General features: G+C 37.7%; 1 long non-coding RNA gene across 2 annotated transcripts; it reads left to right on the top strand.

Annotated features, from left to right (window-relative positions):
* Positions 1-16,080: 16,080 nt before the first annotated feature.
* On the top strand, positions 16,081-18,575 carry LOC144651343 (uncharacterized). 2 transcript variants are annotated; one of them, XR_013570296.1, is made up of 3 exons: positions 16,081-16,153; positions 17,365-17,433; positions 18,215-18,575. It is a non-coding gene; the product is annotated as an uncharacterized LOC144651343 (long non-coding RNA). The 2 variants fall into 2 exon arrangements; XR_013570295.1 differs by having other exon boundaries at positions 16,082-16,153; positions 17,361-17,433.
* The last annotated feature ends 1,810 nt before the right edge of the window (positions 18,576-20,385 follow it).

Genomic DNA, 20,385 nt, shown 5'->3' with positions numbered 1-20,385 from the left:
GCAAATTGTAATAACACACTGCCGTAATTTGTAATACTCTGAGCTGTCGTAAATTGTAATAACAAATTGCCGTGTTTTGTAATAATTCTATAAAATGCAGGTCCGTAACCAGACCATTGCCATAAACGAGGCAAGATCTTGCTAGTGGGTTTGTGGGGCATGCCCTCCAGAAAATTTGAAATCTAGAAGCTATGAATCTCTTTCAGAGACATTTTTTATGAGTTATTTCTTGAGAAAAATATTTTGTTTTTAATTTTGGGTAAAAATTTAGACAAGGCAAGTGCCTCGTCTTGCCTCTTGCTAGTTACAGCCCTGAAATAAGAATTAGGAAAAAAATCATTGAGAAATCTCATTTTCGTTATCTATAAGGAATAACAGTTAAAGAACGCGTGGCATAAATTTATTTTACTGCTTGATATCGTCTTGAGGGCTATCCAACATTATTAATCTTCTCACTGGAACAAATTTGCAGCAAAGCACATAAAGGGAAACGAAAGTTTTCATTGTGATTTCTCTATTCGGTCCCTTACAAGTCACTGGTCTTTATTTTTTAAAGTGGATAATGGGTTTTATTTCAAATATTACCTTCTTTAAAGGAACTGTGTCACGGCTGAGTTAAGTTTATTTTTTAAGTTTTGCCAAATACTTGCTATGAAACTTTCATGTTTGCAAAGCAATTACTCCTATGCATCCAAATGACAAAACCATAGCTTCATTGCATTGCAACCAAATTTGTCTCCCAGGCGTTATTGAAAACTGTTCAGCCCAATAATATTTCAAAAAACCCATATTGCAATCAGATTCAATCTTTATCACTTTTGGCCATCCGTACCTTCTTTTGTATTTGCTAAAAAAAAAAAATAAAAAAAATAAAAAAATATATGTTTATAGTGGTCATGCACTTAGCTTCATATCTCAACGAGATAGCTAGTTTACAGGCATGCCACTGAAACATTGGAAACAAATATTTTTAAATAAACATAACAAGGTTAAAAATCCCAACTGGCAGGGGGCAGACCAGTTGGCTATATACAAAGCGTGGTCGAGGATTTGAACTCGGGACAACCGAAAAACAAATCCGGCCAGCTAGTGGCAGAGGCAGGTCTTGAACCGGGGATTACAAGATTATTGATTACATTATTGAAATGTTCCTTCACTGTTTTAGGGGCTATTATTATATTTTACCGAACTTGGTGGTCATTTCCGATGCCTAATTCTGGCTAAAATCCATGACATAGTTCCTTAAGTTTAATCAAAATAGAGTGATTTCACTAAACCCGTTAGTTATTACACTTTTTGATACTATTAGACACTTATTCCATTGTTTTCTTTTGTATATTTTTGACTATTACGCACTGACTGGTAGATAGTGTTTCACGGGTTAAATGAAATCACTCTAATGCACATTTTTATTAAAAAGAATACCGGAACCTCTTACTGACTCCCTTCGCTGTGAAATGCTTGCAATTAATAGATAAATAGATTTCCAGAGTTAAATGGCAAAATAATATATGATAATACTGGTTATTACAAAACACGGCAATGTGCTATTACAATTTACGACAGCTCGGCGTATTACAAATTACGACAGCATGTTATTACAATTTGCGATAGGTGCATTATTACAATTTACGACAACTGTTATTACAATTTACGACAGCTATTACAAATCACGACAACTGTTATTACAATTTACGACAGGTATTACAATTCACGACGTTTATTACAATTCACGACAGTACACTCGTGCCCTCTTGTGTGGCCTGGTATGCTCACCCAGGGAATTTTAAAAAAGTTACATTGATTCCGCTTAGATTTGTTTTCCGTTATTCTAGATCTGTCAGAGCAGCAATAGGGTCATTACAGAAAAGCTATTTAGATCTCTGTTTTAGCTTTTCAATCTGTTAAGTGGGTAACGAAACGAAACAAAAAATAGCATGCATTATACTATGTTTTTGAGACCATACATTGATTACGTGTACTTTGTTAATAATTTCTACTTCAAAAATGATAGGCTCCGGCAAAAATTATGTGAGAGACAATTGTTTCAGTATATAAATTGCATCCAATTGCGTGAGTCTCGCGCTCAAAGCGTGAGGGCTGTCTGAGAAGCCTTAACTCTAACAACTGTTTCACGATATAAGGGAACTAAGGTGGGTCCGGGGACATGCTCCCCCAGGGAAAATGTTTATTTTAGATCTTCTAAAATCGCTAGAAATGCACCCAAAACTGTCAAACATGGTGAAAAGTAATCAATTTATACCAGTGTAAAGCACCCGTGATCAAAGGTGAAAAGCCTCTCTGACCATGAAAGTTAGGTCATGATTCTAGAAGCAAACTGAGTGGCAACAGAAGGACCAGAAACGACGAAGCTTTCAACACCTATTGCAAATTACTAGTAGAATTGGCAATATGGACAAAATAGTGCTAAAAACAAAAAACTAAAGAATGGTGTAAAAAGTGTCATTTTGTGTAGTTTACAAACACGAACGTTTTGGGCATAGCCCTTCTTCTGGACAAGATGTTTGACCGTTGCCAAGGGTAAATGACACGCAGTACGTGGTTAAGACAAATAAGAAAAGCAAAGTCAAAATATATTCCTTGAAGAGACATTCTCATTTCTGGCCATACTTGAATATTGACATTTATTACACGACTAAGGCGGTCCGAGGGCCAATAACTAAATCAGCCAATCAGATTACTTTATTTCCGGTCCCGCGATCGCAAGGGCCGATATTTTCCAAGTATATAGGACCGGGTTTGTCCTGGATGATCCCACGAGATTTAGCGCAAGAATTTTGAAAGATTTTTTTTGCAAGATTTTTTCGTAGTGTTTTTTTTTTTTGCTTTGAAAATGAAATGACCTTAAACACAGAAATAATTATAACTCCTTTAGCGCGCGTAAAAGTTTTGCCGCACATTGTTTTCTACGACATCTACCGGGTAGCAATTCTCACTTCACAAAGTTTCCAGTCGGGTAATAAATCTCTTATTAACCAAGCTTGCTCGGCGGGACCGTTCTGGGCGAGTATTGGCCCTCGGTCTTTTTTGCACGGACCTCGCTGCGCTCGATCCGTACTGTCAAGACCACGTTTTGCCACGGGCCAATATTCGCCCAGTACGGCCCTCACACGTGGTTAATAAGAATAGATATATGTATATATCGTTTTTGAAAAACATTGTTCTGACCACACGAAAAAGGACGGGCGTCAGTTTCAGAATTAAGAAGAACTTGACTTACAAATCATTTGACACATGTTGTGTGATTAAGTGTAAAAAAATCATATCCCTTCCCCACATACAGTTAAACAGTTAAAAAGGTTATGACCCTCTCCAAAATAATAACGCTCAAAAATTAGTGACCCTTCCCCCAAATAAAGTGGCCTCCATCCCCACTCCCACCCCGATAAATAATGACAGGTTCCTTAGTATTTTGGGATACAATTCTAATTGTAAATGCTTTGTGTTTATTTTGAAAATTTTTTAAAGAAACATTCAATTTCCATTTCATGTGAGTACTAGTCAGGATGAAACATCTGCTAGGCGTCGTCGTCGTCGCTCTGTTAACAGCTTGAAGCTGACAGACAGCCATGCCTCTTCCCAGACTACTGCTGACGTCATATGGGAGTCTATGGTCGAGGATGTTCCGGAGACTGAGCCCGAGGAACGGAAAGATGGCGATAAAGAAATCTGAGTTGCTAGTGTACTTGATAAATGTCAACCGGAAATTAAAAGCCACATGATCACTCTACCCAGCTGTTTAGAATATGTTTAGAATAAAAAAAAATACGGCAGCATAAAAGCAAGATGGGCCTGAAGGGGCAAAATGAGAACTGGGGTTTAAGCCACTGGAACTGGGAATCATTCTCGTCCCAGACCCACTTGTCCCTCTCAGCCGCCTGAGCCTGGGCACCAGGAACAAGTGGCTCTGGGGACACGCGATTTCATTGGCCGGATTTGAACAAAAGGGGTTTCAAATCTAGCCTATCAAATTAACCATACTAAAATCCCTTACAACAAAGGGATTTTAAAACGTTTGATTTGATTTGCCAAATTTATAAATCATGTTCCTCGTGCCCCAGGTTCAGCCGGCTGAGGGAGGACGAAAATGACTGGGAATCACAAACCAAGAATAAGGACTGGGACCTCCACGCCTTCAGGACCCTCTATAGCAACTTAGGAGAAAAAAGAAGTGACAGCTGATCACGGTATAACTAATGAACTTGCTGAAAGAGCCGGAGTATGCTAGAACGACTTGATGAAAACATTATCAATATTGCATTTTCTTAATACAATCAACTCTCTCCAAGACGGACACCACTGTGACCCGCCGACAGGCTCCAACTGTCCGTCTTAGAGAGGTGTACATGTTATAGGGAGTTTAGTTACGGTAAAATGACTGAAAAACGGCAGGGACCGGATGGGACCAACAGCAGGCGTCCGTCTTATAGAGGTGATGAGGAAACGTACTAAAGATTACAAACTTCAGTGGGACCAAGCAATAAATACCAAAACATTGAGTAACAGCGATCCAGCCTTAAAGGCCTCAATTCCCTAACACGAAATGCAATCAAATCCTGAAAGAAACATAGCTCAGAAAAACTTAAATTAACTTTACTTATCTCCTTTGATCTTTCAAACTGATAACCCTCAACCGCGCCGGACTCCGGATCGAACGGTCCGGTTTCGAGCACTGGCCGGGGTTACTGTGTTGCGTACTTGGGCAATACACTTTACTCTCATAGTGCCTCTCTCCACCCAGGTGTATATATAGATTACTTCATAGAAAGTGCTTTGTACGGATTTATATTCACGAGTTGCAAAATTTTGGGAAACGAACGAGTGAGCGTAGCGAACGAGTGAGTTTTCCAAAGTTTTGCAACGAGTGAATAAAAATCCGTACAAAGCACTTTCTATGCTGTAATTTGTTTATTATATATATAACGAGAATTCAACCATTGAGCACTTTACGCCGATTTTTCCAGTTTATAACCTTTAGCATACAACAGTTAAACGGCGCGAGAAAACAAAGCTGCAAATGCACATAGCTTTACAAGCGAATTCGCTATTTCAATAATATGAAAGAAAAATTACTGGCGACAAACTCTCCTAGCAAGAACTTTATTTAAATAAACACACTGCGTTACATTTATAAACTTCGTATCGCATCGAGGAAACTTCGCCACAAGCGAATAAACTACTGGCGAATCAACTGGCGAATTTTGAACAAATTGTGACAACACAAGGAGTCGGTTAATTAAACTATAATTACGACGTAAATCCAATTAAAAAATACAATTTACTTTACCAAGACGATCCCAAGAGTTCCTGAATACTCTTAGAAAGTCCTTGGATGTGTTGTAAGTTCCGATGAAAGTCTTGTCTTCAACTCGCTTTCACTTATCGACACTTCGCCTTCGCCTGTCTTCACTTCGCCTTTGAAGAGTGGTTTTTATCACTGCTGTATTTAGGTTTTGCTTAGCGTGTTTCTGTTGGCTTGCATTTCCATTAAGTTCTTAAAAGGCAAAGTTTTGTAAAGAAACAAAACATGTAGCTATGTTTTCAAAGCATAAACTGCCGTCGAGAGCAAACTTGCCGCTCGCTTTCTCAACCTCGTTGGAAACCATTTAAATTCTCGCGCTGTGATTGGTTTAGTCGTACTAGTCTAGATGCTGATTGGTTATATTTTTCACATGTGAAGAAAGCTATACGCGAAGCTGATTGGACGTATCGCTTTTTTCACATGTGAAAATATAGCAAATATAGAATTCTATTTGCAAGGTTTATTGCTTAAAATTCTCGCTATATATATAATAAAAATGGGTACCGGTGAAATAATGCTGGGGGGGAGTACCCTGCGATGGACTAGCATACCATTTCCCTTTGAAATATTCACATATTAGTATAATTTCAGAGGTGATTATAAGAATTGAAGCATTCTGATTGGTCGAGAAGCTCGGCTTATGAGGCTATATTCACCCCGCGCGAGGTGATTATAGCTTTGAAGGCTTGGTTACTTAGCCACGCCACCTTTGACATCCAGGCAAGTAAACATGGCCGCTTTTGCTGAAAGAAAATTTCTTTGATTTGAAAGAAGCCAACCCAAGTCTTGGATATTTTAAACATTGGGAATTTTTCAAATTAACTACCAAGGCTTTTGGACCGTAAATATTTTCAAGAGATGGTTCTCAAGGCATTAGAAATGATCGTAAACACGGCGGTTTTGGCGATCGATGAGAAACTCAGTCAGATCGATTGAGCAAACATAATTTGGTTCTCTTCTAACCGGAGCTACTCATTTTCAAGAGGATTCACACATTCGCTTAGAAGTCATCAACAATCATACAAAGGTACCGGACATCTATCTTTCTCATAGTGTTTGTTTTGTTCCATTTTATTGCTTTAACTAAATAAATTCTGATTTGCAATCGATGAATTAAACTGGTTTACACTTTACACCGTATGCAAGCGAACACTTGCGTTTGCTGTTTTCTTGTTTGCAATCGTTATTTTTTTAAGTTCTTGATGATTCGTCTCGGGGATTATTCAACAATAATCACTTCGCCTTCGGCGAATAATTGTTAAATATCTTCACTTTGGTGTTCTTTGCGCATCTTGTGAATGAGAAAAGCTATTGAGGCATAATTTTAGCTCCGTTGTGGCGAAAATGCATCAAAATCCCAGGATACTGCCCCTTTAATGCTATCGAAACCGGGATACGCTCCGGCAGAATGTGAGCCACTGGGCTCGAGGCTTCCTTTTTTCAGCTCCTTTGAAATCATTCTATAGCACTGTCAAAAAGATTCGAAATATGTATACAAGTGAAAATTAAACATCCTGACAACTTATGGGTCTGTACAGATTTCGGTCGCTTGCAAACATCTGCGCTTTGCTGTGTTAGTCCATCCCATTAAGATATTTCCTTTCCCATCGCCCTCTCTTCCGTAAATGTGAGTCGGTAGAGCAGGCGGGCGCTCGGGTCAAAAAAAAAATACTTAATAATTAGTTGTGGGATTATAGGTGCAACAAGAGAGTGTGACTAGCACTGTCAAAAAAGAAGCCTTGCTGCGCTACAAAGTCGACTCAAACATGCATGGTCTTTAATTTTCGCTCGCTAATTATTTGAGAAAAAGAAAACATTTTCTCGATTTTTTTTTGTGATTTCACCTTTCTGTTTCTAGTTTCTGGATTTTTCGAGTTCTCCCAAACTTTCACGAATGTTTCTGTAACTCGATTTAAAAACGGTCCAAAATGTTTACTTTTTCTCGTAGAAAACACTAAGAGAAAAAAAGGCTAGCCCTAGTATGGTTTATACACGGCTATACACGGCTATGGAAATACGCATTTTAGGAAGCGCGATCAGATCTTATAATGTGTTTTCTAATTTTTTTCATGATCTACAGTGGAGGACATACTGTTTCCCTTTTAGTGATTCATGTGCATTAAGCATTCGTTTCAAAAACCGCAAAGGGGTATTAGCCGACTTGTACGAGCACGATTTTCATGTGCATACAGCCGAAGCTCTCGTAAGCGGACACCCTCGGGACGCGAAAAAAGTGTCCGTAACTGGAGCTGGCCGCTTACGAGAATGGTTCTCGTAAGCGGCCACTAGAGGTGAAGGGGATAGATGGCCGCTTACGGGAGCTTGCTAACAAGTGGTGTTTCAAAATGTAACCGGACGTGGACGACGACAAAACAAACACTGAAATATTGTTCTGTAATTACTGTAAAATAATTGTGACGAACGGCGATGTAAAGGTAATAAGAAAAAACAAGATACAGAGGTTGTTTATAGGATTTTCTTTTGGGTGTCCGCTTACGGGAGCTTAAAAACAAAGAAAAAGTCAAAGTCGTAATCTCTGAAAGTGTCCGCGGCCGCTTACAGGAATGTCCGCTTACGAGAATGTAAAACTGAATACAGAGTTTGTATGGGAGTTAAAACGGGGTTTCAAACAAGGCGGCCGTAAGTAGAGCTGTCCGATTACGAGAGTGTCCGTTAAGAGAGCTTCGACTGTATTATTGTTTATGTAAGGAAAAAGCAGTTGTAAAAATGTTCTTTTTTTAGGAATACAGGGTAATGGGTCGTTAAGTTTTTGTTTCAGTTTATTATTTAAACCCACATTTAACTTGCAAGTTTCGAGCTTCAAGATAAATAAATAACGCTCACCAGCAGTAATGTCAAATGTTAGTAAAAAAGAGTACATGATAACAATTGGTTGTTGTTGTTGTTGTTTTATAGAAGAAAGGATGATGTGCTTGTTAATTAAAGCACTTTCCTTTTAGACAGTGAGACTGGATTTCGTTTTACTTTTTGAAAACATTGGGTCGGTCAGGCGATGCGATGGGAAACGAAAAATTTTATTGGAATGCATGGCCTTTCTAGAAAAATAGACAGCGCCCAATTTACTTGAAATTACTTAGATCATATCTATTTCATGATCCTTTTTTAATAAATAAAGACATCTAGTTTCCTATTCCATTTATCTAAAAGGATATAAAAATGTAAAAACAGATACAAGATATTATGCCCCATGTTGTATTTACGGGTTTTTTCATATGATTACATTTAAATCGTTATCAGCCACCGCCATCACAGTCGCTGTCGCCGTCGCTATCATCCGTTTTTTGTTGGAAGAAAACGGAAATCATTTTTCCACTTTTTCACTGACTGACTTACATTGAAGCGATTGGAAGGGATCGGGGGTTCTCATATGATAGTCCCATAAGAGCGAACACCTACGAAAAACAATCATTTTAGCCCTAAATCCAACGCAATGGCAGCCTTCAATGAAAGAGCAAAACTCGCGGCCTCTTATCTTCTCAGCTAGAAGGATACAACAACAACAACAACAATCTTTTATTTCGTGCCCAGAATAGTTTTACAATAAGTAAATACATGCAAAGAGAAAAATTAACAATAAAAAAAAGAGCACAGTCACTTAGAAATAGCTAAGGCTAATGGAGCTAAGTGGCTGGGCCAAGCGGAAAAAAATATTGCAATAAAGTTACAGAGTATAAAAAAAACGGGACAAAAAAAAAACGGGATAGAACACGTACGGGCAATCCAAGCGATCATGATCGCCCCAATCGCCGCAAATGTTAGCGATTGTCCGTGTAATATTCTTATATAGCCGCACCGATCGCAAGAAATATATTTGAAGTGACAGAAGCGATAGAAACGATCGGGGCGATTATGAGAACCAGTCTTAAACAATCCCATCATCGCAAAAGAAGTTATGTCGAGAAATTCATTAATTTTAAGCCGTCGTTTTTTATTATTTGAACGAATCCTTAAAAGAATAGATTTTCTAAGGGAGAAAACAACAACGAAGTAAAAATAAACCAAAAATAAACACAAGTGGTCACGACTAAAGGAAATAAGAATGGACTGCCAACTGAAAACGCGAAAAAAAGCCAATTTTACCGTAGATCCCCTTCCGTGAACAAGTTCCTCTTGACAATGATCTCTGAGAGATCGAAACGCCCTTCTTTCTTTATTGCCGATATTTATTGCGGAAAAGTTGGGCAAGAAAGTTGTTTATTCCAACTAATTAAGAAAAATATACAAGTTTATTTTGTGTACGAAATTTTTTAGACCTTGCTTATGGCGAGGGTTAAACAGGTACCTAAGGACGGTGTCACATAATTGTTTGGTAATAGAATAATCCGGCTTCCTTGAGGCTTCAATATATTATTTACACTGATGTCTTAATGGGCCGTTTGTACTTAAAGTGAGTAGTTGATTTTGTCTTGAAAGGAAGAATTATTGACCATTTTTCTGATGGATTTTTTTAATAATTGACGAAAAAAGCAAAATAAAGTCAAAGCAAGTTGACATTTGCTGTGTGCCGTGCGACTTGATGTTTCATCTCTCGTTTATTAAGCAGCATTTTCCGTGACATCATTCGGCCACGGTTGCTAGCAAACTTTTGCACTTAGGTTTCACTTACAACTCACACTTATTTTATGTGATTAAGGTAACTATCTACTCGAGAGAAATTTATTGAATCCTGGATCAAATCATGGACTCGCGATCAGTCACATCTGTTTGGCTGTAGTAAAAAACCTAAAAACCATAGACAGCAATTAATATAATATACATTCATAAACTATAAAAAACTACATAGATCACATCGGAAAAAATATTAAACTTTCGTGACTTCTATATTAGTTTTAAAACACATTTAATAGCCAATGTTACCATTTCAGCTAAAAAGACAACTTTTAAGATGGAGACGAGATACCAGATCACTAACAGAGCCTACAGATTTTCTTTCGTTTCAATCTACGGTTTTTTCATATGATTATTTTTTTATCGTTATCAGCCACCGCCATCGCCATCGCCATCGCCGTCGCTATCATCCGACTTTTATTGGAAGAACTCGAAAATCAGTTTTTTCCACATTTTTACTGACTGACTTACATTTTGTTTCATATTTCCACCAAGCTTAAGAAATAAAACCATTTTCTTTCCAACAAATCTATTCGTAAGAGTATGGGGAAAGTTTCTTACAATAGAAAATGGACGAATTTCTACTGGTCTGTAGCTTTCTGGTAGAGCGTTCGACCGATACGCCGAGGGTCATAGGCTCGACTTCTGTTCACTTTATTTTTATCACTTTTAACATTTTCATCATCTTAAAAGGAGTAGTAAATACTTTCAATTTGATTTAAAACCTCAAAGTAATAGTTTTCTAAGGAAGAAAAAAACATCAAAAAGGAAACATACTAAGCCAACAAAGAGTGCTAAAGAAAATTAGGACGGACTTCCAACAGAAAACGCCAAAAAATAGCCAATTTTATCGAGATGCCGCGTCGTTGACCAAGTTCCTTTATAATTTCTAAGCTTCATCTTGACTATAATCTGTAAGAGATCAAAACGTCCTTCTTTTTTTTTTCGCCGATTTTTATTATGGAAAAGTTTGACAAGAAAGTTGTTTATTCCAACTAAGAAAAAAATACAACTTTATTTAGTGTACGAAATTTTTTAAGAGTAATAAGGACATTTTGATTAGGGCGAGGGTTAAACAGGTACCCAAACACACAAGACTTTGAATCAGGGAAAAAATTGTGTAATAATAGAATAATCCTGCTTCCTTGAGGATTCAATATATTGTTTTCACTTATGTCTTAATGGGCCGTTTGTACTTAAAGTGAGTAGTTGATTTTGTCTTGAAAGGAAGAATTATTGACTATTTTTTCTGATGGATTTTTTTAATAATTGACGAAAAAAAGCACACTTGTTTTATGTTCTTAAGGTAACTATCAACTGGAGAGAAATTTATTGAGTCCTGGATCAAATCAAAGGACTTGCGATCAGTCACACTCTGTTTGGCTGCAGTCAGTAAAAAACTTAAAAGCCACCCTGTTTAATATAGTTACATTCACTCCCAGTTTAATATACATTCATAAACTATAAAAAATTACATAGATCACATTTGGAAAAATATTAGACTTTCGTGACTTCTGTATCAGTTTTAAAACACATTTAATAACCTATGTTATCAGTTTAGCTAAAAGGATAACTTTTAAGATGGAGGCAAGAATCCAGATCACTAACAGAGCCTACAGATTTTCTTTTGTTTCAATTTACGGTTCTTTCATATGATTTCATTTGAATCGTTATCGCCACCGCCATCGCCGTTGCCGTCCGCTTTCATCCGACTTCTGTTGGAAAAGCCGGGAAATCACTTTTTTCCACATTTTCACTTACTGACTTACATTTTTCTCGTGTTTCCACTAAGCTTAAGAAATACAGCCATTTTCTTTTAATTTCCACACATTCTCACGGTTAACAATTCTAATTCGTAACAGTATCATGGGAAGAGTTTCTCACATTAAAAAATGGACTTCCTCCTAGGTTCGACTTTTGTTGGCATAACTTTGATTTGCTCTAAGTTATTTGTTTCATTTTTTCCAGTAATCGCTTACCCTTTACAGCTTTATTTCTATCACTTTTAACAATCCCTTCATCGTAAAAGAAGTTATGTCAAGATATTAACTCAAAACTGAAACCTCAATATTATAGATTTTCTAAGGGAGAAAACACCAACGAAGAAAAAATTGAATCCAGAAGGAGCAGTTTGTCAACGGGAACAAATTGTTTGATAATAGAATAATCCTGCTTCCTTGAGGCATCAATATATTATTTACACTGATGTCTTAATGGGCCGTTTGTACTTAAAGTGAGCAGTTGATTTTGTCTTGAAAGGGCGAATTATTGACCATTTTTAATGACGGATTTTTTTGATAATTGACGAAAAAAAAAAGAAATAAGGTCAGAGCAAGTTGACCTTTGCTGTGTGCCGTGCAACCTGACGTTTCACCTCTCGTTTATTAAGCAGCATTTTCCGTGACATCATTCGGCCACGGTTGCTAGAAAACTTATGCACTTAGGTTTCACTTACAGCGCACACTTGTTTTATGTAATAAAGTTAACTATCAACGGGAGAGAGATTTATTGAGTCCTGGATCAAATCAAAGGACTTGCGATTAGTTACATCTCTTTGGCTGCAGTAAAAAACCTAAAAGCCATAGACAGCACCCGCTTGATAAACATTCATAAACTATTAATTAAATGCATCACATTTGGAAAAATATTAGACTTTCGTGGCTTCTGTATCAGTTTTAAAACACATTTAATAACCTATGTTATCAGTTTAGCTAAAAGGATAACTTTTAAGATGGAGGCAAGAATCCAGATCACTAACAGAGCCTACAGATTTTCTTTTGTTTCAATTTACGGTTCTTTCATATGATTTCATTTGAATCGTTATCGCCACCGCCATCGCCGTTGCCGTCCGCTTTCATCCGACTTCTGTCGGAAGAACTCGGAAATCAGTACTGACTGACTTACATTTTTCTCATGTTTCCACTAAGCTTAAGAAATACAACCATTTTCTTTCAATTTTCACACATTCTTACTTGTTAACAATTCTAATTCTTAACAGTATCATGGGGAGAGTTTCTCACCTTAAAAAATGGACTACCTCCTACCGGTCTGTAGCTCTCTGGTAGAGCGTTCGACTGATATGCTGAATTCGAGGCCATATAGGTTCGACTTTTGTTGGCATAACTTTGATTTTCTCTAAGTTATTTGTTTCATTTTTTCCAGTTATCGCTTAGTATACTCTTTACAGCTTTATTTCTATCACTTTAAACAATTCCTTCATCGTGGAAGAAGTTATATGTCAAGATATTAATTCAAAAAGAAACCTCAAAATAATAGATTTCCAAGGGAGAAAACAAAAACGAATTAAAATAAACCGAAAATAAACTATGGTGGTCACGACTTACGAAAAATAGGACGGACTGCCAACAGAAAACGCGAAAAAGTGCAATTTTACCGAGATGAACTTTCCGTGACCAAGTTACTTTATATGCTAATTTCTTAGACTCATCTTGACCATGATCTCTAAGCAGGACAACTCGGATTAATATTAATCCGCGGATTATAATAATAATAGATTATAATAGGATTATTATAATCCAGTAATAGATTATTATAATCCAGTAATAGATTATTATAATCCTGTAATAGATTATTATAATCCAGTAATAGATTAAGGCACGGCAAAAATTGGAAGGATTAGATTATTATTATTGTTATTAATATTAATCTTTATTATAATCCCGATAAAATTTTGTGAATGTTCGGACTGCAGACTATCTGACAGATATGTAATGACATGCTATGACAAACACACTGCAGACATACAACACAGGACTGACAGGACATATTAAAGTCACTAATCCGTCACATGACGATCACTTTTGCATATGCTAAAGCTAGATAGACGATGTTGTTAGAAGTAAAAGAAAAGGATCAAGCGCCTCTGGGTCAGCGAATCCGTGCCGTGGGCATGTTCTTTTACAAAAAGGGAGACCTGACTACCGGGAATCGTTACCAGCTGCGAAGAAATAGCGACAATCCCAAAGATACCAACTGTTTCGAGGTTCGAAGTCGGCAATGTTATATCAATCGAAAGATACGTCAAATTGCAAACAGTTACTGTTATCAACAGACGCACTTATTAAAAAATATCTTTATATTTTAATGATCGCATACCAAGCAAAAGGGTCCAAAAATGCATAAGATATTGACAAGGCCGCCTTAGATCGTTAAATAATGTCAATCATCGGAATCTTTGGACTAGGATTGAGCTGTTGAGATTTGTTATTAAGATTAATATTAATCTTACATAAGATTAATATTAATCCTAATGGATTAAGGCACGGCTCAAACCTCAGTAATAGATTATAATAATCTATTACTGGATTATAATAATCTATTACTGGATTATAATAATCTATTACTGAATTATAATAATCATTAGGATTAATATTAATCCGATTAATATTAATCCGAGTCGTCCTGTCTAAGGGCCTGTTTACATGATTCCGGAATGACTTTCATTCTGGAACGAAACTCGTTCCGGAATGAATTTCGTTCTGCGTTTACATGACAGAGTCGACCGGTTCAACTAAAGGCATTTTCACGTGCGCGGTGTTCGTGCGAGATCAAAACAAGGTGGCGCACGTTTCGCGCGAGATCAAAACAAGATGGCGCTTGTTTCGCGCAAATATGTTTTTGTGCCCATTAATGGCCGTATCTGCAATTTTAACGAGTAATTTGACCATAGAGCTGCTTCTTTGGGCTAAACAGTAAATGCTATTACGTTTTTTCGCTTTGAATTCAAACTGTGGAGTCCGTATGCAGTTTCATGAGTTGCGATTTCATCTCGGAACGAATTTCGTTCTGTGTTTACATGATACCAGAATGAAATGTCATTCCAGAACGAAACTTTCATTCCGGAATGAAAACCGGAATGAACTCATTCCGGAATGACTTGACTTTCGTCTCGGTATCATGTAAACAGATACAGAGAAATGTATGGGGATGGAATGAACTCGTTCCGGAATGAAAGTCATTCCGCTCCGGAATCATGTAAACAGGCCCTAAGAGATCGAAACATCCTTTTTTTATCGCCGATTTTTTGGGACCTTGCTTATTGCGAGGGTTAAACGGGTGCCCAAGGACGTTTTACATGCACGAAAACTTTAAATCCGGAAGGAGACGTTTTTCAACGGAAACAAATTGTTTGATAATCCTGAGTAATCCTGCTTTTTAGAGGAAGCAGTTCTCGCTTATCATTTACACCTACAGTTTGTTTTTTATCGCTTTAATTTAACGTTCCCATCGTCTTAAAATTATACATATGCTGCTATCTTAGATTTCATTTGTAACTTAAAAAGTTTAAACCACTGTCCTTATCGCTGAATTTTTATTACGGGAAAAGTTTTAGAAGAAGTTGTTTATTCCAGCTATAAAACTGAAAGAGACACGTTTATTTTGCGTATGATCTTTTTTTGAGACCTTGCTTAGGGCGTGAGTTAAACAGATGACAAACACTAATTAAACTCAAACTCGACTTTATTCATTAGTTTAAAATAATACAAGCTTTGTGCCGTCCGCAAATAGAAGGTGCTAATCGAGGCGGGCGGCAAAAAAGTAAAACTAAGTTAATTACAAAAATCTTAAGAAATAGATTTTTTACTAAATACAGTCAACTCTCGCCTTGCGAACACCCCGCTATTGCGGACACTCGCTATTACGGACAAAATCCAGATCCCCGGCAAAGAGGTTTGACTGGAAATGACTCCCGTTATTACGGACTCTCGCTATAACGGACACTAAACGACGCCCCGAGCGTGTCCGCTATAACGAGAGTTGACTGTAATACAATAAATGAACAAATCAATGATTTATTTATTCTGATTTTGTTGCAGATACAAAAAACCTCGAATCCCGAGGGAGACGTTTGCCAGCAGGAATGAAATTGTTTGATGAAAGAATAATCCTTCCCCCTTGAGGCATCAAGATTTTTTTATTATTCGGTTAAACAATATATGTTCTCGAAAGTTCTCTAATAGCGTGACCTGCTTATCAAGAGAGCGTATCTCGTTTACAAAGTATTTTGCAAATCACGATCACGCGCGATAAAAAGTAACTTACATGTCTTAATGGCCTTAATGGACCTTAATGGATTTTTTCGGATGGTATATAATATTGGCAATAAAACCAGCTAAAGCATCAGTTCATCCCTGAGCTCGTTGAAGACGGACAACTGCAATTCAAAGCGTGATTGATTTTGTAAGTAGCTATCTTTTACAGTTATTTCTCTTTGTAAGGGTAAATAACAATGGATGTCAAGCATGCCTTTAACTCAGCACACGCCTTTATTTATACATGTATATACAAAGTTAAATCATTCTGTACATCCAGATTGTAAGCATCCCGAAAAAGCCTAAGCGTACGGGCACCTTCGGACTTAGGGCGCGGTGACCTTCTTGCTCGAAAATATTACACAATGGCCCGATGGTGCGTGAGTATTAAAATCGAAATACAAACGAACTCAAATTGCAAAAAAAAAAAACCTACTAGTATCATTCATAAAAAGGTTATTTTGAAACCTCGCATACTCTATAACCTCTATCGGCATTCTTCTCAATTTAGTAAAAATCTGACAAAAGTTATTCCTTCCGTGGCGTTGTCCGAAAATGTCTATCATCTTGTCCATACCGCTCACAGTGAGACTTTATTACCATCCACAGGAATGCACAGACTATAGCAAGGTTGTTCAGTCTCTTCTCTTCCATTGTGTCCCGAATTTAAGTCTAAAAAGCGCCGAAAATCGCTGAACGAGCTTTACATGATAGTACTTAAAGTGCCAACTCTTTTTTTAAACCCGCCTTGACAGTGTACAGATTTTAGCTCGGATAGAAAAGGATTGCAACTTGAATAAGTTAGGCTAACGTTTTCAAGTTGTTTCCGCACGTCATCAAAATTGATATTTATAGCCGTTGGTTGATTTCTATCCGCAAATTGAAGTTATATCTTCCTTTAGATGTTCAAGGATAATGTGTTTAATGGGTTAAGTTGCCTACCACTAATTTCGGAACAGTTTGGCCAAAAATCTGCGAAATTGCCGTGACATAGGTCCTTTGAGGTTAAAAAAAATCCTGTGTACCATACATGTTTTTCAGGTTGAAAATCTTATTCACTGGGCTCACTCGTTCGATGTAATCTATTTTTTCTTATAGCATTGAAAACATCGCGTTAATTTCAATATTCACTTTACCCAAGAGAGGATATCCTCTCTTGCTTTACCACGTAATCACAAATCTTAGTGCAAAGCCGTTTGTCCTTCTTTATTTCTGCAGGTTTCCACTTCCTCCTATTTCCAGCCAAACGATCAAGTTGTAATGGCTGTTACGGTGAAAGCCCATAGAATGGCTTTACTTTTCAGTATGAGTAAACGATACATTGCTATTTAAATATTTTATTTTGTTATTTTCAGAAAGACTTAACATGGGACGTGTTTTTATCATTTTCCTTGTAATGTGCCTCATTGTTTCTTCCTTGCATCAAAGGTTTGTGTTATATTGTCAACTCAATTTAAATTAAGGCTCAATGGCGACTACTCCTTGGCGTACGCATGAAGGAAGACCCTGGGAACATTTTAGAATACATCGGTCTTGATTTGACAGAACATGCACTCCGGAATGACAAAAAATCCGTGCTTGAAGGGCCGACAAGCTACTACTAGTCTCGTGGGAGAAACTTGAGAGGAGGGGGCCCCGTTTTGGAAACTTGTGCCGGATAGCTTAGTCAATGGTCTAACAACCGCTGGGTCAGGCGTTGAATTGCAGGATTGCTAGATAATTCTAGATGGGTCCAGATGCCTTGAACCCTCCGACAGCTTAGCTGTAGTAGGAGATGGAAAGGCTTTCCACAAACACCCCTGGGCTAGCCAGAATCCCGGGAGGGGGGGGGGGTGAGGCAAAATGAATTGCTGACCATTCAGTCCGCTTGGTATTCTTTGTTACATCAGGGCAGACGTTTATCAGTTCAACAAATTCCTTTAAAAAAATCCAGGCCTTAAAGGGAAAATAATTTTTATTTGTAGTTTAAAATACCTAAAATTGTAGGTAAAAAATCGGCCTGTAGTATAAATTATCAAGTACTCAATTGAAATCGCTGCCATCTTGAAACGGACGTAAAATGAATTTACCCGATAAATCCTTAGGCAAGTTGTATCACTCCTTTACAGACATAGAAATGTTAAATCTAGTACTTGGGATAATATTGAGGTGAATAGGTGTTTACTTGGAAATTTTATTTAAAAAAATTCAATTTCCATTTTATGTACAGTAACGCTTGGCGTCGTCGTCGTCGTCAGGGATTTGGGCTGACAAACCGCCATGACTCGGCCCAGGCCACTGCTGCCCGCATGTCGGACTTTAAGGACAAGGATGTGCCCGCGGAGACTCAGCACGAGGATTGGAAGAATAGCGACGAAGCCGAAGATGGCGATGATGAAGAAATCGAATTTGCTATTTAACCGATAAAAGTCAAGCCGAGTATAGAGTAGCCTGCGTGGCCGGCGTTTAAAGGGGAAGGAGAAGGGGAGTTAGTATAGAGCAACAGAAATAAAAGCCACATTATTACTCTATCCTGTTAAAAATAAACAATAAACCACAATAATAAATAATAAATGGTATTTACAGCGGCACATCCATGGTGTGGTTCTTTGTCCAGTGTTTCCAGATCGTATTGGAATTTAGAAGCGTTGGTTATTTCAGTTGTGGAGAGAAAAAAACTGGAAAACCTATAGAAAACCCTAGGAGCAAGGAGGAGAACCAACAACAATATGTCTTTAAAATAAAACAATATCTTTGAAAGTAAAACAATGAAAGCAACATACTGAGCAAAACAAGGGGAAATCATTTGACCGCTGTCCGTGTTGGTAATGAACTAGCTAAAATAGCTGAAATTGCTGCGACGAAGTTGTTGTAACTTTTTTGCTTCGATAGTAAAACTTTTTTTAATAATTCCAATTTTCCAGCACATAAAGGGATCTTGAAAGCCTTTGCCAACAAATTTTTGAGGTGAACTGCGCCTACAGATGATCTCCTCCCTGCTTATCGTTGATTCATAGTTCACTGACCGTAAGGCAACGCTAACCTTTAAAACTTAGTGAGTCATCATTTAAATGAAAGCAGTCCAGCAGACCTTTTGAGTTGCCTCTGCTTATTTCTTCAAACTTCCCTGACAGTCATTTTGGGATTTTTTTATACTTTGGCACGCGTAAAAGGTGAACGAACTTGAAATCGTTGCTGGTATGGGCGGACAAGTAAAAAATATACACGAACTATATCTTATAATCGGCACGGCAGATCAAATTTTTGGCACCGTGCTGACTTTTTTGTGTACGGCGCTCTCAGCTCTTGACGTGTAAATGTACATGTCTCTAATATAATGTGGCACCACCGACCAATTTTCTTGGGGTGCGAGACTACCTCTACGGTACGAGTAATCGAAGTAATGCGCCGAGAAATACGTTCGTGAATTCGCTTTCCGGTGCCGCTTTAGGTCATTTTGCTGCGGTTGCAGCCGTAGCGCATGCGTAGTTTTTACGCGCATTCTCGATCCAAAGGCCCTCCTTCTCCTTTCTTATGGTCACGTGGTCGGCAAAAAGAGTGGGAAAACGAGAAGCTCTGGAGTCGAGAATGATTCCAAGGAAGAATCGAAGAAGAAAACGCTCCGGCAATCAAAAAAAATTGTGGCATGAAAAACACGTCCGCCATCACTGCAAATAACCAATTATTTTTTTTCTGTCCTCAGTCTTCTGAATTTACCAATTTATTACAGATGTCGATTTCGTATTTTTTTCTTGAATCATGTTGAATCTTCGACAACTCCTTCTTTGCCAATAAAAGTCATGTTTTACATCTAACGCACGATGAACAGTCACATCAAAACTGACCTCGTTCTGCCATTTCTCGGAAGGAACAGTTGGATAAGGGTTGCCTATAAAGAAATTGGAATCGTGCCCAGTAGTAAATCAAATAACGTTATCTTTTTTGTTGTGTATATGGTAGTGCCGTACGAAAATAGTTTATTTGAGAACGATGCAGAAAATGCGAGGTGCCATGCTGAGATTTTAGCACGAGTGAATGGGTTAAAGTGCTCATAGCACTTTGCTTTGACAAATAAGGAAGCTCGTGATTTGTTGCGCCTCAGCGTGAGGTGTCATTGTGTACACCGTTTCTTTCTTCATTAACATAATTTTCAATTTTATCGGCGACAAACACATTTTTAGCTTTCTCAATTTGTCATTAACTTTTCTGAGCTCCGGGTCTGAGCTTTGGATTCATTTATTGTCTTCTGGCGATATATTTTGTGAAGGAAAGTAAAACAACCACTAAATTATTTTTGTATTGAAAAATTATCCAAGATGCAGTGTTCACTCGATATTTTCGGAAAGAAATATTGCATATGTTACGGCTTGGTCAGTAGAGATACGAGACAGATTTTTATCA

This window comes from Oculina patagonica, chromosome 4 (assembly GCF_052425735.1).
Source record: "Oculina patagonica isolate OP01 chromosome 4, crgOcupat, whole genome shotgun sequence".
NCBI lineage: Eukaryota > Metazoa > Cnidaria > Anthozoa > Scleractinia > Oculinidae > Oculina > Oculina patagonica.
The sequence above is the reverse complement of the archived record's forward strand: the minus strand, read 5'-3'. Positions and strand labels throughout refer to the sequence as shown.